Source organism: Pelodiscus sinensis, chromosome 18 (assembly GCF_049634645.1).
Source record: "Pelodiscus sinensis isolate JC-2024 chromosome 18, ASM4963464v1, whole genome shotgun sequence".
Taxonomy (NCBI): domain Eukaryota; kingdom Metazoa; phylum Chordata; order Testudines; family Trionychidae; genus Pelodiscus; species Pelodiscus sinensis.
In genome coordinates this window covers 6752028-6769644 of record NC_134728.1, presented here as the reverse complement: position 1 = coordinate 6769644, position 17617 = coordinate 6752028, and the positions used below count along the sequence as shown (strand labels likewise).

The following is a 17617-nucleotide window of genomic DNA, read 5'->3' as shown; positions in this document are numbered from 1 at the left end:
GTTTTACTATAAAGGTTTTTAATTGTGTAGACGGTTTATATTATAGGCGTTTGTTGTATAGGTGTGTAGATGAGTTCACTGTATGCCTGTGCGGGTTTTGTAATTGTGCGGAGGTTTATTGTATCGGGTAGAATGCAAAGACATAACGCTGGACGCGGGGGTTGATTACATGGGGGTTCTTGCCTGGGGTTTTTGTACAAGGACTTTATACCGTATTTGGGAGGGTGGTGGAGGGGTCTTCGTGAGGGTGTCAGAACCCTTCTGTCCGGAGAGGAGCCGAGCCCTGGGCTCGCTCGGGCTAAGCCGTGTTTGTGTGTTGTAGAGAGAGGGGGAGAGCACCGCTCCGCGGAGAACTGCGCTGATGCCTTGTTCTCTCTCTGCCCTGCTGCAGCCGAGCCCCTCTCTGCGTGTTCACAGCGGACCTTGATTTAATGTCCATACAATTAAGGCACGCGGTGAATGCCAAGAGAGGAGCCTCACAGCTTCATTTTAATGGAAATTGGGGACATAAACCCTCTAATTACACTTAACAGCAGCCACGGAGCGATCTATGGAGCATCCTCGGCCTTTTGACAAATAGGAGCAACAATGGCTCCAACGTCTTGCAGGGCAGCTGTCTCTTTACATTCAAAGGGGCAGGGGGGAGAAGCAGGCCCCTTCTGAATATGCAGAGGTTTAGGGGCTCCCGGCTCACAAAGGGAAAGGGCAGAATGAGAGGCAGGACAATGCAGGGAGAGTTAAGGAGGGGAGAACCGGGAAGACAATGCAGTAGGGTTGCTATTATTGGGGGGGGGGGAGTAAATATCTTTGCAACCCCCACCATGGTAACTTTGCTTCCCTCTAGATGTTTGCGATGAATGGTGATATCCGAGAGGGAACAGAAAGGGAACTGTAAGAAAGAACCCCGCAAAGGTTCAGGGAAGCTGTTCTGTCACTTCAAACAAGGACTGATCTTAATAGGAGGAGAAAGATTTAGCTCTGTCTTAGGGCAAAGCCCTCAGCTTGGACTTAATGTCAGAAAAACGTGCCCCGTGTTCTCTACATGTAACACCCCCGCTCCACTTCGAGAAGGGGAAGGGAGGGAAATACGTATGTCCAAAGCACTTTAATTCCATTTTCTTTGGTTAATTCAACCTCGTTCCAAATCTAAAACCAATGGCAAAATGTGTTGGAATAAAGAGTTCTGCTTCTGTCATGATTCCTGGGTTAACCGTTGCAATTACCCTAATAAACTCCTTTTTTCAGATGTGAGACCAAGAATTTTGTTCTTTTGTTGTTGTTGTCGATTCTTTTTGTTGTTGTTGTCAATTCTTTATCATTACGCAGCAGGTTCAAAGGACTAGTGCTGCGAATTAAAGATGCGACAGCGTTTATTTAAATATTTTGAAACAACCACCACTATTTTAGCTGCTTCGTTAATAGCTAATTCACAGCAGTACTGAAATACACAATGCTTACTTTTTAAAATAAAATCCGTGTTTCTGTGTCTGTATTTTTTTTTCAAGTTATAAGATACTACGCAATAGCTGTAAGAGAATTATGGGTTCTATTTTAAGGAGTTTAGATTTTTAGAACCAAGAATTATTGTTACGAATGCAGTTTAGTTACACAGAAAGTTTATAGGTATTTATGTATCTGTACCATGGCCATTCTATATTAGGGTAGATAGATAACATTCTCTAATATAGAATGGCCATGGTACTACATAATGTAGCATGGCTCTCTCTCTATATATATACACCATATCTAGTTCATGCACATATATAAAATTCTGTATTTATAACTAAGTGTATGCAAGTTATACTACCGTTTGTACATAGTATGCATGTATCATAATACATACAAAGGTGTTGGAATATATGCAATGTATATGACTGTGAGAATGTAAAAAAGCTGAAGTTTTCAGTTTCTCATTTATCTATTTTTCACCATATCTGTAATGAAATTTGCAAAGATTCTTCTAATACCCCCTTACTTTTTAAAATGAATTAAATTGCTGATCTAAAATCCCAGCAGAAAATTGCTTCTCCAGCGTTTACAGCAAAAGAGCCTTCGCATAGCGCCATCTGCCGCTCCTTCGGCTGTAGGTCAACTCATACCCGCGATCCAACCAGCTGCAGGTAGAAGGCGACAGACATAATTCGCAGTGCTTCCCGTCTGGACGCAGCAACCTCAGGGGTTGGTTGTTTCGGTGTTAAAAATATTAATCTTCTGCTGCAGGGTCTCAGCTCATCAAGATACATCGGGCCGAACCCTGACTGGCTAAGGCAAACTCCCCACCTTTGGGAGTTTGCTCAAACAGCTAGCCCCCAGCCACATGCATGGAGCCCGAGACACATACATGAAGACACGAGGGACAGAGGTGTCACTTGGGACCCAGTGCACGAAGGGTCGGGTCTGGGCCCTCTGTGATGAAACACAGGAAAGGAGTGACAGGAGGCTGCTTGACTGGGTTAGAGGTTCCCCCCCCCCTTCCTGCCCAAGTCCCATTGGATTGTAATTCTGTGTTCCCTCCAGCAGAGCCAGTGTGTCCTGGCCGCACAGTGGGAGCAGGGCAGGGAGAGAAAAAGCAGGAGTCTCCTTGCACCATGGGCATTTGGAAGGTCGGTGGTCCCCCTGGTGGTTTGCACTGTTTCACCACCAGGAGGGCTGGGCAGCAAAGGCACCAAGATGCTCTGATGCTGGGGAAAGATGGAAGCAGAGGTGCCTGTAGGACCCACCTTTCTACACTCAACAGCACCAAGACCAACCTGGCCTCAAACCGTCCTACCTCCATCCCAAGGATTCCCACCCCATCTTTTCCTTCCCAATGGATCTTTAATCCTGCCCACCCCCTCCATCCCAATGGATTCCTAATCCACCTCCAATGGATCCCTGACCCACTCCAATGGATCCCTAATCTAACCCCACACACTCTTTCCCCTGGGATTCTGAGCTTGGTGGATCCCTGCAGACTCTGTTAATTGCCACACATATCCCTGCGCTCGCACAGTCAGTGTGCAAGGAGGGGCACCAGGCTACAGGGGTCTGGGGAAAAGGACAGAGATCATCTCTATAAACCAAGCCCTGTGGATTATTTCCCCACCCCCAGCAGATCTAGTACAGATGGCATGGAAAGAGGTGCTGATCCCTTTCACACACTGAAAAACGGGGTGGGGGCAGGGGATTTTTCTCTCTCTGTGTTGTGGAATTGAGCAGCTCCTTCCTCCCCTCGTCTATGGAGTTACCCCAGGACAAGGCCCATGTGTGCCAGTTTAGAACAGGCCTGCCAGGGAAGGTGGGTTTGCCAATCTATAGACAAGCTTGGGCAGCCAGCACTCTAGTCTGGCCAGACTCACAGGGCTGCCCCAGCTGCAGGTTCATACACAGGGCAGTTTTTGCTGGGGTTTGAGGGCAAAGCGTGATCATAGGAGGACCAGATCTCAGTCCACCCTGCTTCCCTGGGCAGCTGGATGGAAGGTCAGAGTGATGGGGTGTGATGAGTGAGTTACTTGTCTTGGCCTGATCTGAAGAGCACAGGGGGCGCTCAGTGTAGATGCTACACCAGCGTGCCCTCATTCCTCTACCCACAGAGCTGAGTAAAGAGGGTGCAGAGATGCCCTCTGTGTTCAGAGGTTAAGGGAGGGTGGAATTCCCAAGTGCTGTCCCTTCCTAATTCCTCTAGCTGCCCAGAAATGCAAGGCATCACCACCACCTCCAGAGGCAGGTCAGGTCTGAAACAACCACCAACACAGCTCTAACATCTTTATTGCAGCTAAGCAAAGGCCAGGTGTGTTGTATACACACATACACAGTCTCAGGGTAGCACATTCATATCATAGCTACAGCACCCCCAAGCACTCCAAGGGCCCTGAGCATGTCATCTAGTGTGATACCACAGGCTCTGGGCCATATGTTCGAAAGTTTCCCAGGGCTTCTCCATTAGCCGGTGACCACAATTCAAAACCAGATGGGAAGACATTTCAGTGGACAGTGGAGAATCAGAACATCCCATTCTTTCCTGGCCTGCAACACTTGCTGAAAAGGACTGCGGAGGATCTAGGTGTCAGAGTGCCTGTTGCACTGAACAGGGGGATGGAAAATCAGGCAGTCCTTAGAGATCCAGCAAACAGAAACTATGTTCAGACCTGCACCACACACTCTTCCATTCCTCCTGCTCACAAAACACCTAATCCACAGCCACCCAAATAGAAAAGGATCCAAATCAGCTGGACCTCCCCATTCCAGCACAGAACCTCTCTGATGCCTGGACCAATTCCCCAATAGGTCCTGCTTGGGTGCTCCATTTGTTCCCCTGACAGGGACATTGTCCCACACCCTGGAAGAGTGATTATGTCAGACAGGGACCACCAGATAAGGGAGGAGAAGATGCATCTTTCCCATACTCAGATACCATACAAGGGCCCCTACTTGGTTCAGAGATGTGCCACTCGTCTATGCCAGGTGCGTTCCCTTGATGTGCCCCTACCACATGGTGAGGAAAATTGGACTTCAGAACTCCCCAGTGCCTGTGGGCCTCTGACATGGGTTCCCTTTAACCCCAGTGTCACTGCTGCAGACTGCAGAGGTCATATTTTGTCTTGGGAGTAGAGCCCTGCAAATCCACAGATATCTGTTTTATATCTGCTTTATATCCGCAGGTATTCACATCTGTGGCTGTGGATGTGGCTATCCGCAGTTCATTTCTGTGAATACAGATGCAGATATACATTTTGTATCTAGAGCCCTGCAAATCTGAGGATATCCACTTTATATCCTCTGCTGGTGTGAATGTGGATATCCGTGGCTCATTTTCACGGATACTGATGTTGATGTGAACACAAATTTTCCCCAGTGCTCTAGCTGCTGCTGCCCAGCCTTAATGCTACTGCTCCTAAGCTGGGTCACTGTTCTTCAAAACCCATCCATTGTGGAGTTAAATCTGCAGCTGGTGTCACAGCCTGGACATCACAAGATCAAATTTATAGCAGTTGGGGATGTGAGCCATGTGGCCCAAAAAGCTACTAATAAAGCCTCTCTCCCCGCCCCCTCCCCCCACCCCCTGCCTTGCTTGTCAGGTCCCAAGGGCTAGGAGTCAGTTGCCCCATCTGGGTAGATGCTGCAGGGCTATTAAAACAGTCCTCCAAGCAGATATTATTCATGAAGAGTTAGCTTAGGGACCCTGATTTATTCCTAGCCCAGGAGCCTTAGTTCCATTTTACAGAGGGGTACATACAGAAGGAGAAAAAGGCCCTTCTCTGCACATGTATTTAGGTGCCTGGACACTTTTGAGGATTTCGGTCAAAGGATTCACCGAAGATCACTAGGCAAGTCAGTGCCAGAAAAGAGAGAAGTTCTAGAGTTCTAGCCCCTAGCTAAACACACAGCTCCCTACTGCTTGGACTTGATTGGATTGAATCTAGTGGCAAACCTGGTACTTCATTCAATAGCAGGGGATTGGATCCTGCATGTTGTAATCTCCACATAAAATACCTTTTGGTTTTCCCCTCCCAAAGTTTGTCCCAGTCACGCACAGCCAGAGGCGCATTTCCATTGGGCACCACAGCAAGTTCTTTATGCCCAGGGACCCAGAACTACTACAAAAAGAATTCACCCTCTCTGGTGTACCCCTTCACTCCAAACAATCATTAGCCTCTTTGCAAATCCTTGGGATTGACAAGAAGAGGTTAAAAATCTTTACAGTAAAATGCTCAGAGGAAAGTGGACACAGGAAGCCACACAATTCCTTCTCCCCTGTGTGGCTCTGCTTCACCCAAAGCCCTTCTGTAAATAGAAAGGAGACACATTGGTTCAGTGTTTTGTACCTGATTGTTCCCACCACAGCTTCCCACTGTCTTTTCCCCTCCTTTTGCCGCAGCTAAGGAACTTTGTCTCAGCTGCCCTTTCTTTTCCATATGCTGCCCTGCTCCTGCACTAGCTCTATATATCCCTCTTGTGTCCAATTCGGAACAGAGACTGTGGCCCTGGGTTAAAAACTACAGCAGCGGACCAAAAAAATGGCTATGATGATAAAAGCAGAAGCCATAGCTTCAAGGGTTCTGATTCATACTGATGGGAAATGGAAAAGAGGCTTGGAAGCTTCTAATGCATCTCCGATGGTGATGTAAATGAAAATGAGAAGGGCACTAAAGCAAGCTTAAGGAATTCCCTTTTGCAACGGGTGTATATGCAGGTCACATGGAAGTTGTTAGAGTGCTAACATTTTACTATTGCACTTCTAGGTTTCTAGCTATACACTCACAATTGATGCTTAGAATGAGAACCTTGCAAATTAGGGGAACCTTAATGAGAATGAGAACCTTGCAAATTACATTTACTTTTAGCTGGTCTCATGCTACATACAGAATATACACACCTCAGCACCGCCTGAATATGCTGGTGATAATGCAGATGACATGTAAAAAGACGGGAATTTATGACAGAGAATCCTTTCCCCCAACATTTCCAACCTTGCTTTATTTCTCCAGGAAGTCATATTTTGAGAGAAGGAGTCCCAATCAACTGCTACTGTATTATTTATTAGTAGTATTATTTATTATTGTTATTATTGTTGTAGTTGTTAATGTGTTGTCCTAGTACCTAGAGATGCCAACTGAAATCAGGACCTTGCCGCACATATCATAGTAAGAAAGAGTATGTCTACACAGCAAAGTTATTTTGAAATAACAGCCATTATTTCAAAATAACTTTCCTAGCATCTACACAGTCAAACTGCTATTTTGAAATAAATTCGAAATAGCAGAGCACTTATTTCAAATTTGGTAAACCTCATTCCACGAGGAATAACGCCAAATTCGAAATAGCTATTTCAAAATAAGTGCTGTGTAGACTCTTATTTTGAAATAGGGGGCCTCCAGCCTTCCCAGGGTGCCCTGGTGGCCACTCCAGCCTCAACCAAGAACACTCCACTCCCTCTCCCCCTCCCCAGAGCCCTTAAAGGGGTAGACTCTGGCCACAGTGCCTGTGCCAGCTCCAAGCCTGCCAGCCCAGAGCCAGCAGTCACTGCCCCTGACCCAGTGGCCCCAAAACATGAGCCAGCAAGTCACTGGCAGCCAGCCCTCCACCGCTCCCCAGGAGCAGTCTGCCAGCTCCCAGAAGCCTGCCAGAGCCTAGTGAAGGTGGGCACCTTCCTGATCCAGGATGGAGATCATGGACCTTATTCAGGTTTGGGGGGAATGCCCCCAACGTCCATGATCTCCACACTAGACAGAGGAACGCAGCCGTCTATGGAAGGATAGCTGCCAGCCTGGCAGCTGTCCCAAAGGCCACATGCGAACCCAGGAGTAAGTTCGCATGAAAATTAAGCTGGTCTGGCGAGACCCCCAACCCTGAGCCCTGAGCTTCCCCTCCCCCTTCTTCCCCCTGTTTCCCCCTTCCAGCTCCCCTCTCCCACCTCCTTTCCTCAGTCTCACCAGACTTTCATTTTCTCCCCCCCCATCCCAGTTTTGTTAAATAAAGAGAGTTTGTGTTCACGAAAATACGTGTATTTTATTTGACATCAGGAATGGGGGTTAGGGAGGTGTAAGTGGAAGGATGTGAGGGAGGAATGAGGCACAAGCCCCCAGTGGGGCACACCAGGGAGGCTCTTAGTGCTCTTCAGGGTGGAAGCTGTCCCTCAGGGCCTCCTGAATACTGACAGCCCCCCGATGCACCATCCAGATGGCAGCCTGCAGAAAGTGCAGCCAGGCTTTCAGTAACACATCTAAGAGAAGCACCAGAGTGCCCAGGGGCAGCTCTAGCTCCATGATGCAGAGTGCTGTCTTGTCCTGAGTGAGGGCAACCAGAACACACAGAGACAAAATGCTTTGCTGTCCCCCATTGAGGTAGACAAGCAAGCAGGGAAACCTGAGAACTGGCTGTCCAGGGGGGTCCCTTTAATCACAGACCTCAGATAGCCTCAGGCAGCAGCCACACACAGTAAGTCCTGACCTGTTTACTGGTTACGCAGTTACCAGTTACGCAGCCTTAAATGCGATTCAGAGTCCACTCAGTGTGGATGCGCCATTTCAAAATAACAAAATGTGATTTCAAAATGCATTTTGTGTGTAGACACATTATTTCAAAATAAGCTATTTCAGAATAAGGTATTTTGAAATAACACTGTAGTGTAAACATATCCAAACAAAGCACTTCACACTCTGCATTTTTAAAGATGGGAAAAGTTAAGGCTGTTTAGCAAACTGGGGAATTGAAGCCACATCTGACTCCACTGCCTAAAACTAGGGGTGGGGAACATTTTTTGGGTAGGGAGCTGTTGACCCCCAGAAAAAACAGTTGGGGGCTGTACAAAAGTAAGAAGCAAAAAACTGCTCCCAAAACAAAAACACCTCACTGACATGGTCCCCAAATAAGAAGCAGAAAAAGACTTCCCATATTCTGTGGGGCGTGGTCTACTAGATTTTTTGCCCCCCCAAGCTCTGGGGTGGGGCAAAAAGGGGTTCAGTGTGTAGGTGGGGGCTGTCAGGAAGTGGATTTGGAGAGTGGGAGGTTGGTGGATCTTGGAGGTTGGTAGGGTGCAGGAGTGGGCTGGAGATGGGAGTGGGGGAGGTTTCAGGAGCAGAGTGGGGGTGCATCAATGGGCTGTGGCTAGGTGTGTGCTGGCTCCCCGATACTGGGAGGGAAGCCCTGAGTCATGGGGGCCAGATCCAGGCAAGCCGGGTGCCAGATCCAGCTCCCAGGCTGTAAGTTTCCCACCCCTAGTATGTGTCAAGCCTTTTCACCAGTGGGAATAATTCCTTGAATCAGATTGTAATAAGGGAAGAAAAAGACCTCCCTGACTAACCCAACTGAGGAGAGAAGTGTCAAAGCAATATTCATGGAGATGTCGTCTTCACAAACTACTGCATTGTGTTGTGGTTGAATGCCCGGGATGGCCCTCTCCGGAGAAGCAGGTAACTCCTCAGGGGGCCAGGGAAATTTCAGGTAGGATAACAACAGAGGACAGTGGGGAGATGTGCGGGGGGCAGAAATAAACACAGACATTACCCTAGCTCCGTGGTCACCAACCAGTAGATCGCGATCTACCGGTAGATCTCAGGGGCTCTAAGAGTAGCTCTTGAGCCCTCTCTGAACTGTGCACCTGCGCAGTACATTTACATTAGATTTCCTCATGTAATGTAGGCGGGGCTTCAAGGAAGGGGCGGGGCAGTAGATCTTTGCTTGTTCTGAGACTTAAAAAGTGATCTTGGGTGTAAAAAGGTTGGAGACCACTGCCCTAGCTGGAACATGAGCTGACTTTGCAGTTCATTTATCAATTGTTCCCCATATGGCCCATGAGTCCTGCTTTCTGATTGGTAGATACAGAGATATCCTAATGTGTTTGCAATAAATAAACCACATCTGAGCCTTGCAGAGACCAAGCAAACTATTGGACTTAGTGCCTAGAAGAGAGTAAGATCCTTAGTTATCCAAGGTACATATTTGGCCCCCATTACCACAGGATCTGAGCACTGCATAATCTTCAATATATTTACACACCATATCCCTTGTGAAATAGCAAAGTGCTGCTACTCCTGGTGATCAGATGGGGAACTGGAGAATGGTGAGGCTAAGGCCTCACTTAAAATCTCACAGGAAATTGAGCAGGACAAATTCTTTAAGTGTTTATACGCAAATGCTAGAAATCTAAATAGTAAAATGGATGAACTGGAGTGCCTAATTTTAAAAGAGGATATTGATACAATAGACATCATGGAAACTTGATGGAATGAGGATAATCAATGGGATGCAGTTATACCTGGGTACAAAATATATTTGAAGGACAGAGCAGGTCATTCTGGTGGGGGAATGACACTATACATGAAAGAAAATGTAGAATCAAATGAAGTAAAAATCTTAAATGAGCCAAAATGTTCCATAGAATCTCTATGGATAGTAATTGCGTACTCCAATAATAAGAATATAGCTGTAGGGATATATTATCGACCACCTGATCAGGACAGTGATAGTGACTATGAAATGCTAAGGGAGATTAGAGAGGCTATCAAATTAAAAAACTCAATAATAGTGGGGGATTTCAACTATCTCCATATTGACTGGGTACACATCACCTCAGGACAGGATGCAGAGATAAAATTTCTTAATACGTTAAATGACTGCTTCCTGGAGCAGCTGGTTCAGGTACACAAGGGCAGAGGCTATTTTTGATTTAATCCCAAGTGGAGCACAGGACATAGTTCAAGAGGTAAATATAACTAGACCATTTGAAATAGTGACCATAATGTAATAAAATGTAACATCTCTGTGGTGGGAAAAACACCTCAACAGCCCAACACTGTGGTATTTAATTTCAGAAAGGGGAACTACACAAAAATGAGGAAGTTATTTAAACAGAAATTAAAAGGTACAGTGACAAAAGTAAAATCTCAGCAAGATGCATGGAAACTTTTGAAAGACACCATAATAAAGGCCTAACTGTATACCCCAAATTAAAAAACAAAATAAGAGAACCAAAAAAGTGCCACTGTGGCTTAACAACCAGGTAAAAGAAGCAGTGACAGATAAAAAGATAGTAATAGAGATGTAGCCATGTTAGTCTGGTCTTGCTGAAATAAAAGACAAGACTATGCAGCACTTTAAAGACTAACAAGATGGTTTATTAGGTGATGAGCTTTCATGGGCCAGACCCACTTCCTCAGATCAAATTGTGGAAGAAAATAAAAAGATATCTTTTTAAAAGTGGAAGTCAAATCCACTGAGGAAAATAGAAAGGACCATAAACTTTGTCAAATTAAATGTAAAAATATAAGAAAAGCCTAAAAGGAGTTTGAAGAACAGCTAGCCAAAAACTCAAAAAGTAATAGTAAAATGTTTTTAAAGAACATCAAAAGCAGGAACCTGGCTAAACAACCAGTGGGGCCCTTGGACAATTGAGATGATAAAGGAACACGCAAAGATGATAAAGTCATAGCGAAGAAGCTAAATGAATTCTTTGCTTCAGTCTTCAGGGCTGATGATATTGGGGAGATTCCCAAACCTGAGCCATTCTTTTTAGGTGACAAATCTGAGGAATTGTTCCAGATTGAGGTATCATTAGAAGAGGTTTTGGAACACATTGATAAATTTAACAGTAACAAGTCACCGGGATCAGATGGCATTCACCCAAGAGTTCTGAAAGAACTCAAATGGGAAATTGCAGAACAATTAACTGTGGTTTGTAACCTATCCTTTAAATCAGCTTCTGTTCCTAATTACTGGAAGATAGCTAACATGACACCAATATTTAAAAAGAGGTGATCCTGGCAATTACAGACCGGTAAGTCTAACGTCAGTACCGAGCAAATTAGTTGAAACTACAGTAAAGAATAAAGTTATCAGATACATGGATGAATATAATTTGTTGGAGGAAAGTCAACATGGTTTCTGTAAAGGGAAATCATGCCTTTCTAATCTGCTAGAGTTCTTTGAGAGGGTCAATAAATATGTGGACAAGGGGGATGCAGTGGATGTAGTATACTTAGATTTCCAGGAAGCCTTTGTCAAGGTTCCTCATGAAAGGCTCTTAAGTAAAATAAGTCATCATGGGATAAGAGGGAAGGTCCTTTCGTGCACTGATAATTGGTTAAAAGACAAAAAACAAAGGGTAGGAATAAATGCGAAGTTTTCAGAGTGGAGAGGGGTAACTAGTGTGGTCCCCTAAAGGTCTCTCCTGGGACCGATCCTATTCAACTTATTTATAAATGATCTAGAGAAAGGAGTAAACAGTGAGGTGGCAAAATTTGCAGATGATATCAAACTGCTCAAGATAGTTAAGACCAAAGCAGACTGTGACAAGCTTCAAAAAGATCTCACCAAACTAAGTGATTGGACAACAAAATGGCAAATGAAATTTAATGTTGATAAATGTAAAGTAATGCACATTGGAAAACATTATCCCAAATATATATACAATATGATGGGGACTAATTTGTCACAACTACTCAAGAGCAAGATCTTGGAGTGACTGTGTATAATTCTCTGAAAACATCTACTCAGTATGCAATGGCAGTGAAAAAAGCAAATAGAATGTTTGGAGTCATTAAAAAAGGGATAGACAGAGAATAAGACTGAAAATATCTTGTTGCCTCTCTATAAAACCATGTTATACCCACATCTTGAATACTGAGTACAAATGTGATCGCCTCGTCTCAAAAAAGATATATTCGCACTGGAAAAGGTTCAGAAAAGGGCAACAAAAATTATTAGGGGTTTGAAACAGGTCCCATATGAAGAGACAGTAAAAAGACTTGGACTTTTCAGCTTAGAAAAGAGGAGACTAAGGGGGGATATGATAGAGTTCTATAAAATCATGACTGGTGTGGAAAAAGTGAATAAGGAAAAGTTATTTACTTATTCTCACAATATAAGAACTAGGGGTCACCAAATGAAATTAATAGACAGGTTTAAAACAAACAAAAGGAAGTTTTTTTTCACTCAGTGCACAGTGATCCTGTGGAACTCCTTGTCAGAGGATGCGGTGAAGGCTAGAACTTTAACGGGGTTCAAAAAAGAGCTAGATAGATTCATGGAGGTCAGATGCCCAGGGAGGCATAAGGATCTTGTGCAAAACGAGGGTTTTGCACCAAAAAAAACATCCACACTGTTTTTTTTTGTGCAAAAACCTCTTGTGCAAAAAGAAATGGCAGAAAATATGCTAATGATGTTGTGATTTATGCTAATGAGTCTCTCATTAGCATATTTTCTGCCACAAAAACATGTAGTGTAGATATAGTCTTTATGGTCTTAGGAAATTGAATCCTGTTGCTGGTTGGCACCTTAAGCACTGGGCCTTCTCTTTACTGTGATTTGCTGGACTCTTCACCACCAGAAGTAAATGGTTCATACCCATGTATTAGTCCAAAACAGTAGCAGAGCAGAGGTCTTATACAAAGGACCTCTTATACATAGTCTTCTCAGCTATGCTGATGTAAATCAAAAGTTGCGTCCCTAATACCAATGAATTTACATCCCTGTGAACCTGGTGCAAGGGAGAGGCCCACAGAGAGTGAAACAACCAAGAACAGGACAAGGGGTGTTTAGGACAATTAAGCATGAAGTCATCATCAGCAATCTTTGTCCCCAAGACCTTCCCCAGCCATTTTCAGAAGTAGGAGAGGATGGGACATTAATCCATTTTAATAACTTCTTACCTCTCTTAGGAAATGGTCCCTCTGTCCAGAGACAGAAGCTTATATATGCACACATACATTTCTAACTAATGAGCTGATTAATAAACTTCTCCTATAGGCCAATTATTACTTTATTGTCCGACGTAAATAGGAGGAGGCAGCTTGTTGGGGAAAAGGGTGGGGGCAGAGAGGTCCACAAGACCATCTCTTAAAAGAGGTGCAGGCAACATATTTTGCAGAGCTGTCCTTGGGATCTATGGGGCTGTACACAATGCTATTAAACTGGTGCCCTGATAGCATCCGAGGGAGGACAATTTTTTAAAGATGTGATTTTATAATCTTCACCAATAGTAATGAAATATTTTTAACACAAATTTTTAATTCTGGTTCTGTAGACTAACACAGTACATTCAAAAAGGACGAGGAACCCTGTGGCACCTTAGGGTACGTCTACACTACATGGCTCCATCGACGGAGCCATGTAGATTTGTTTATTGGGCAAAGGGAAATGAAGCGGCGATTTAAATAATCGCCGCTTCATTTAAATTTACATGGCTGCCGCGCTGAGCCGACAAACAGCTGATCAGCTGTTTGTCGGCTCAGCGCGCTAGTCTGGACGCTCCCCTGCCAACATCAAAGCCCTTTGTCGGCAGCCCCGGTAAACCTCATCCCACGAGGAATAACGGGGCTGCCGACAAAGGGCTTTGATGTCGGCAGGGGAGCATCCAGACTAGCACGCTGAGCCGATAAACAGCTGATCAGCTGTTTGTCGGCTCAGCACGGCAGCCATGTAAATTTAAATGAAGCGGCGATTATTTAAATCGCCGCTTCATTTCCCTTTGCCTACAACCCTAATCTACATGGCTCCGTTGATGGAGCCATGTAGTCTAGACACAGCCTTAGAGTCTAACAGATATATTAGGACATAAGCTTTTGTGGGTAAATCTACTTCATCAGTTACATTAGAGTGGAAATTACAGAGGCAAGGGTATATATATATATATGAAAGTTGTTTTTGTAGATACAGACTAACATGGCTACACCTCTGAGACAGTAAGTTCAGAAACTGACAGTATATACCTGAGGTTGACAAATGCCTATTCAATGGCTTCATTACCATTTGAATGGCTCTTTCACAGGTTCAGCATTCTGCTAATAGGTCTAGCAGGTGTTTTTACTTTTAAGTTCACTATATCCTCTTGGAGGAAAAAGAGCCACAGAACAAGGATAGTAAGAGGTAAGTATGTGGACACTAAGACCCAGCGGTGCTCCAAATTTTCAAATGCCCTATGCAACTGTGTCTTCTGCATATGGATAACGATAGCTCTGATATTTTGAAAAGCCTGAGAACCCTGGCATTAGTACAAACTGAAGGCCAAACTCTGCTTGCTTTACTCATCGTCCCTTTGAACTTCTCAGTATATTCAGTCATACTAATAGGACCAAACCAAGAAAGAGAAGAGAAAGAGAACACCTTTCTTTTAAAAGAAGACTCCAGTGCATTACAAGAACATCAAGTCCTGTGCTCTACCTCAGCAGTGGCCCTTTGGACTGCCATTTGTCTTGACCTACCTGTAGATTATGGCCAGTTCTGTACCTGTTTGACCTGTATTCTTTAAGAACACAAGATATGAAGGAGAGCTCGTTGACTTAGTCATCCCATTGTGCACACGGTCAAAAGCATATAGAGAAGGAAGGTGTAAACTGTCCCCTCTTCTCCTGCCTCTTCACCCAAGGAGCTAAAGTGGTCTGGGAAAAGCCATCAATGGATGAAAGGTAGCTCTGTTCCAGGCAGAGGGCCTGAACATTAGCATTCCACCTGCCCTAGGGAGTGGGAAAAAGGCTTTTACAGGAAATCACTGTCCTTCAAGGGAATTCATCCTGTAGAGTGAATTGTTTAAACTGGACTGGCAGGGGTTTTACAGTGGTATGGGAGTAGATTTTTATGACATCGTGTAACTTTTTTGAATATATCATCAGTAACTAAATAACTGCTCTGTATTTGAAAGTAGATCTGTTGGTTTTGGTAGCAATTTTGTGAGTACTAGGATGGTATGTTTAATGCAAGAATAATTTTCACAGGACCTTTCAGAACCCTGTGTAGTTAGTCCCTATAATTCCAATTGCTTGGCTGGAGCATGCAGTGCAAAGAGAGTCAATAGAGTTTTAAAATAAAACAGAAAGAAGGGACCATTCTAAAACTGACTCACACATGGAGGAGACTCAACTACCAAATCACTAACAAGGAAAACTGTAGATCAGCCCCTGGAAGGAGCCACAGATGACCACATGAGGGCACTACTCCACATCTGTTAAGTCTCCTGCAGTTTTATTTTATAGCCTATGCCAGAAACTGGAAACAGACATCAAGAGGGCTCTGCTGCAGACAGCATTGATAAATTATTGCTGGGGTTTGAAAGAAAATGCAGCGGAAACACTGTTTAAAGCACCCAGAGGGTGTCTGTTACTTAGCTGCCAGGGAATGATTCAGTACCTGTGATCTATTCAGATGCTGAGCCATGGATTTGACTTTCAGTAGCAGGCTTGCACTGGCTTTCACTCTGAGCTGGGGATGCCATCAGAAGTGACCTAATGAAGCCACCTTTCCCTAGTCCAGTTTCACTCTTTCTGTGGAGTAAATCTCCTCTCTTGGCATTTACCTGCAGTATTCACTGAATGAAGTACGTGGGAATGGCACATAATGCAGGGTACTTTCCTTTTCTGCACTTGTTTCCCTGATTTTCCTGTCTCCCATTCCAGTCTAACTACTTTTGAAACCCTTTGGAGTTTGGCAGGACAAGTAGCCACTGCATCCCTGTGATCCACTAACAAGGCATTTATTGATCCAGCAAGAAAGCTAGAGATTTCATTTGACCCCATTTTTCCTTCATCACAGAACAAACACCTTCTCAGCCTGATCCTCCATTGCCCCGCAATGCTTTACACAGCTGTAAATGACTTCCCAAGCAGCAAGGGAGTGGAGAATCAGGGCCCAGGAAGGAATCAGCACAAATCTCTAACTGGAGAGAAACTCCTTGTGCTTTCCATAAGATGGCGCTCATTCTCCATTTGACTGGGGAGCAGCCTGCGTCTTCAGCAGCAAAAGAAGCTACTTGAACAAGAGGCAAAGCAAGACCTGGGTTACTTTGCTTGAGCCTGGTGAAGTCAGACAAACACAAACACTATCGCGAACAGTGATTGCTGCCCCAAAGCATGAAGCTTATAAAACCTTCCCGTGGCTCCATAAAATAACCAATACTCCAAAACAGAAATGTAGTCCCTACCTAAAATGCGGGTGCTGATGAGAATGCAGCAACAAGGGCCAGGACCTGTAACTCTCTGGCTAATTTGAAGCCTTTGAGGAGGAAACTCTGGGGAGTCCAGCAAATGGTGGTCATCTTCGCCAGCGGAGAAGCCGTCGAGGAAGATGGTCGCTCGGCTACAGGATTCTCTACAGGTAGGTTGTATTCTCTGTAGGAAGTTTTTATAGGTGTTCTATGCAGGCTTCTCCCTTCCTCAGCCTTGTCTCAGGAATGCTGGTATCCTTCACCGTCTCTCAGATGGACAGCAGCACGCAGGCGCTCAGCTGCCTTCTATAATGGCTTTGGCGGGAAACATTCTGAGGTGATGGAATGTTGGGTGCTAGCTTTGGCGGGAAAAACCAGTTCCAGCCAGCTGGACCTAGTGCAGACCCAGGGCCCTGGTTGTTTACAGGCAAGATGACAAAATGGAGCCCAAGGGTCAGAGTTCACAGACTTCACATTAGCTCCACAAAAAACAGTGGTTTACTGTAGAACTATTTACATGTGATTAACACATAACACAACACTAAACAAGTATTGAACTTTTACACCTACCTTGGACATGCAAAAATATTATACACACACACACACATCCCCAGAGAGCAGTTCAGGACAAAACACCACTGCTCAGATCCTCAGAGAGATACCATGCTTAACTTTCATTGAAATGGATAGGAGTTAAGCATCTAAATAGCTCTGAGGAGCTGAGCCTTCTGTAGGTTGCCATGCCCATGCGGCATGTCTTACAGATGGTAAAGCTAGGTGCCAAGCTCCATGGAGCCACTCAATAACAGTCCAGAAAACATGTCTTGAAATCACAGTAGCACAGTGGGAATTTTAACCCAAGTCACATGCCCTTCCCATCTGCTTGCAGACTGGTATAATGGAAAAACAGACACAGGCACTTTTACACCTCGGTGCCTAAAATTAGACACCTGAATCCATATTTCAGCCCCGACACATGCTGCTTGATTTTCACATGCCCTAAGCTCCTATGTCTCCTACTGACAGGTGCTCAGCAGCTCTGCAAACCATTTATTTAGGGGCCTAAACATGGGTCTAATTCAGTGGGTTTAGTTCAACTTTCAAGCACCCGGAGTGGGGGGGACACATCTTTGGTCAGAAGTTTAACTGTGTAGCAGAAGGAATCAAATCAGTGTCTGAGCCACTTGGAGACAAGAAGCTCTTTGCAGAGAGGAAACAAGCTCC

General features: G+C 44.7%; 1 long non-coding RNA gene across 1 annotated transcript in view; it reads right to left on the bottom strand.

The window, feature by feature from the left end:
• Window positions 1-16981, bottom strand: part of LOC142818785 (uncharacterized) — a 312000-nt gene extending 295019 nt beyond the window's left edge. The window contains exon 1 of the long non-coding RNA XR_012896421.1: window positions 16391-16981. This is a non-coding gene — a long non-coding RNA (uncharacterized LOC142818785). The remainder of the gene's footprint in view (window positions 1-16390) is intronic.
• Window positions 16982-17617: the final 636 nt, after the last annotated feature.